This window comes from Pyrgilauda ruficollis, unplaced genomic scaffold, assembly GCF_017590135.1.
Source record: "Pyrgilauda ruficollis isolate IOZ18807 unplaced genomic scaffold, ASM1759013v1 scaffold558, whole genome shotgun sequence".
NCBI lineage: Eukaryota > Metazoa > Chordata > Aves > Passeriformes > Passeridae > Pyrgilauda > Pyrgilauda ruficollis.
This window is the reverse complement of record NW_024527244.1, coordinates 9,259-13,406: the sequence shown is the minus strand read 5'-3', so window position 1 is coordinate 13,406 and position 4,148 is coordinate 9,259. Positions and strand designations below refer to the sequence as shown.

Here is a 4,148-nt window from a genome sequence, read left to right as displayed (position 1 = left end):
GAACTAAACAAAACATCCTTAAAAAAAACCCTAAAAGCAGTTCTAATCCATGCACAATAATAAAAGTTCTAAACATTAAAAAAAAGTCACAAAAACAAATGTTCTCCAAACAATAACACCTATAACATGAAAACACAAGTTTCAACTCCTTACATTGATGAACCCAAGCCCAGAAGGCAGCAGCATAGCTTTACATCACAGAAGGTGGGTGGAAGTAATTTGACCCTTGTTTGTGGGAAATGCAGAAGGGTGCAGCGTGTTCCTCCACAATGCATTTATTTCCCCAGGTCCAGCATGCTGTTCAACAGAGCTCTGCTTCTCGTACACTGCCAGTTTTCTTCCTCAAACGTTTTCTGGGAACCATGTATGTTCTTGTCCACAGGGCAGCGTCTCCTGTTTAGAAGACATTTTCTCTGTATCACTTGTTTCCTTGTAGTCAAGAAGGGACACCATGAGAGGAGCCATTAGCTCAGAAGTTAATTCTGAAGAACAACTGGATAATCTGGAATGGTTAACTCCATTTTTTCAAGCTTTCCATTTTACATCTTCTGCAAGGGCAGCTTGTGTATCCAAAGTGCATTCTTCCTTCTCTTCATGCTGGAGGTGTCTCTGCCCTCTGGAGTAACTAATTTCAGTACAGGAGAAACATAGATTTGAAGCGTCCTTTTCTGGAGTCAAAGTGGCTTCACTGGAGTAAATGAGACATCTGTGTTTGGATTTGTACTGTTTGTGATCGGCTAGGAAATATTTGCCATTTTTCCAGTTACAAGCAGAATCTTGCAGGCAGTAAGGTTTTTCTGCAGTATTGCTTGGAGAGGACTCAATAGTTAAGTCATAGCTCCAGTGTGATGGAGTTTTGCTGCAGCCTGCATTTTTAATGGATTCCTCTCTCTTTGGGCTGCCCTCACTACAATCCCAGCTGTCATCTAGTTCATGTTCTTGAATAGGTATTGCATATTTAAAAAATAAATCCCATTGATTTTGGCCTTTCTGCTTTTCCTCATTTCCTTGTTCTCTTTTATGAAGGAAAAAATTAATGCTATCTGCATTTGTTGGTATTTCTTCTTTTCACACTCTTTTGACTACAGACAGGTAAGAAAGAATTTTCACTGAAATCACTGTCATCTAGATGTTCCAACTGCATTCCCTCTTCGTACTTCTGTGGGAGTAAGGCTCAGCTCCTGCTTCATTTGAATCTCCTTGGACTTGTATTGCATTAGAAACCTCTCAAGAGTTTGATAATTCAATTTTTTCTGTAGAATAGTTGTCTGCAGAAACTGCAGGTGATAAAGACATTAATTTTCTTCCCTTTCCTTCTGAAATGGAGGCAGAACTGTCCAGATTTCAACACACTGTTTAGCAGTGTCCTGGTTTAGGGCAAATTTGGGAGAAAACCTCTAAAGGGGTTCCTCTAGACAGAAAATTCAAGCAGCCCCTCCCCCAACTGGTTTGGGAAAATATTTCCTTGGAGAAAAGTGGGAAAAACCTGTTTATTTAACAGGCAAAGCATTCACCAGCACAAAAAAAAGAGAACAATATTGGACAATAAAACCTCTCGCCACTCCGAAGAGATGACAAACTCAGAAAGTCCCCTTCGTGGGCTGTAGCTCAGCTCATTCAGTCTGTTATTAGTCCCTCGTGCGCTGGGAAATGCCAAGGCCCAGGCCAGGCCCCAGTGGGCCACAGGTGCGAGCTGCTGGTGCTCTTCTGGGTTTTCAGTCCAGAGCAGGTTCAAACAGTTCCAACAAAAAGAAAAACCACAGTCCAGGGAACTTCTCTGCCTCAGCTAGCTAAAAACTAACTAAAAAGCAAAGGAGAGCTCTGTCCTGCTGTCTGTCCATCCTCAGACAACACAGTCCAGGACAAGAATGTGGGGGAGCAAGTGTAATTTCTGAAAACAAACTCTGCACTTCTTCTCTCCCCCTCTTCGCTCTCGGAACCAGTCTTAAAGGTGCAAAAGTTATTTCCGGGCTAAACAGATGAATGGGGATACAAGCATCATAAAGTCACCCCAGGACACAAAGGCATTTCCCCATTCCTGTGTGCTGTCAGAATGCAGATTTCCATCTCCAAAGGAAATATCATCTCTTAGAAACAAGCTGTTTCTTAACAGGTTGCACTGGCTGGACTTTCAGGCACTGGACAGGTGGTCTGTGTTGTGTATACTTGTACCTCTGGCCGCTCTCTTTTGTTTCTGCCATGGCAGCATTTTTGATTAAATCTTCTGCAGTGGGGTTCTTTTCAGAGTCAGGAGACAGATCATCAGTTTTCTTCTTCAGAGGATGTGCTAGCTGTAGGGCTAGTGTGTTGGAGCTATGATGAGCTGGGATTTCCTCTATAGATGTGCACTTTGTTGATTCCCCTGGGGACAGAGGTAAAAGGAACACTCGGTGCCTGGCGTGCTCCAGTCCCCTAATCATCTTTGTAGTACTCTGCCGGACCCGCTCCAGGAGCTCCATGTCTTTCTTGTACTGGGGAGCCCAGAACTGGACACAGAACTCCAGATGTGCCTCACCAGAGCTGAGTAGAGGGGCAGGATCACCTCCCTTGACCTGCTGGCAATAGTCTTCCTAATGCACCCCAGGTCCCATTGGCCTTCTTGGCCACAAGGGCACACTGCTGGCTCATGGACAACTTACTGTCCACCAGGACCCCCAGGTCCCTCTCCACAGAGCTGCTTTCCAGTACGTCGTCTCCCACCCTGTGCTGGTGCACAGGTTTATTCCTTCCCAGGTGCAGGACTCTGCACTTACCTTTGTTCAATTTCAGATGGTTCCTCTCTGCCCATCTCTCCAACCTGTCAAGGTTCTTCTGAAGGGCTGCACAACACTCTGGGGTATCGGCCACTCGTCTCAGCTTTGTGTCATCAGAAAACTTGCTGAGGAGGAATCTGCCCCTTTGTCCAAGTCATTGATGAATAAGTTAAACAATACTGGGCCCAGTATTGAACCCTGGGGGACACCACTAGTGACAGGCCTCCAACCCTGTGCCACTGATCATGACCCTCTGGGATCTGCCACTCAGCCAGTTCTCAACCCACCTCACTGTCCACTGATCCAGTCCACACTTCCAGAGCTTGCCTATGAAGATGTGAGAGACAGTGTCAAAAGCCTTCCTGAAGTCCAGGTAGAAAATATCCACAGCTGTCCCCTCATCCATTCATGGTAGAGGTACCTTCAAGAGGATCTGACAGATCATACTCAGCAGCTTGGTCATGGGAGGTTGAGGCTACTTTCACTTTACTGGAGTTCCCTCGGTTAGTGTTTCCCTCCTTGAGTTGACGCACCTGCGCTGCCAGGACAGAAGTAGGTTTTCCATCCCACCTTCCCATGTCTTCCCCATGGTCACGCAGAAAGAACCATAGGTCAGCCCATGGGGTGAACCCTCTCTCTCTAGCTGGGGAACATTGGGCTCTGACTTTGGGGCCTGTGACTTGCACTGGTGCGATATGAGAACTGTTCTTCCTCACCTCCTCCCTCACCACCTCCCTCATCTCCTCTTTGAGTTCCTTGACCACAGCAGAGACATGAGCCTGCATCAGGCCATTGATCATACTCTCATAATTTCTAAGCTTGTTGGCAACAGAACCCACTGTCTCTTGGTTGGTATCGGCATTAATTGTTGCAATGAAGGTGGTGTATTGAGATGGCCCTAGATTTTCCAGACTCCACAACATTTGCCCTGTGTACCTGACCTTGTTGGGGTCATTATCATGCTGTCCATCCCTCCCAAAGAGTAACTCCAATACTACCACTTCTCTCAGCTGTTGGATCCCTTCCTTAAGGGTCTTCCAATGCATTCTATGATAGTGCTCCTGCATTCTCTTCCTGTGGACAAACCTCTCTCTGACACATGAAAAGCTGCTCCCAGAGGGAAAGGGACCCTGGCTCCCTTACAAAAATCTGATTCATACCTGAGTCCTGGGTCAAGGGTCCCAGATTCCTTGCCTCACTACCATCCAGCTGGACGCCTGTACCCATAAGGTCCCAGACCCGAAGTAGCCAGGTTGTATAAGCCTCACATCCCCGTCGTGCAATGTCTTTGTGCAGATTACGGAGGCTTTCATATGGCAGGGACTCAGTGGTGATCTCAACCTCTGACTCTTCTGTGGATTTTGAGGGCCCTCCTTTCTTACCCTTATTGGGAAA

General features: G+C 46.4%; 1 pseudogene; it reads right to left on the bottom strand.

Annotated features, from left to right (window-relative positions):
• Positions 1–275: 275 nt before the first annotated feature.
• Positions 276–3,676, bottom strand: LOC121361054 (annotated as a pseudogene).
• Positions 3,677–4,148: the final 472 nt, after the last annotated feature.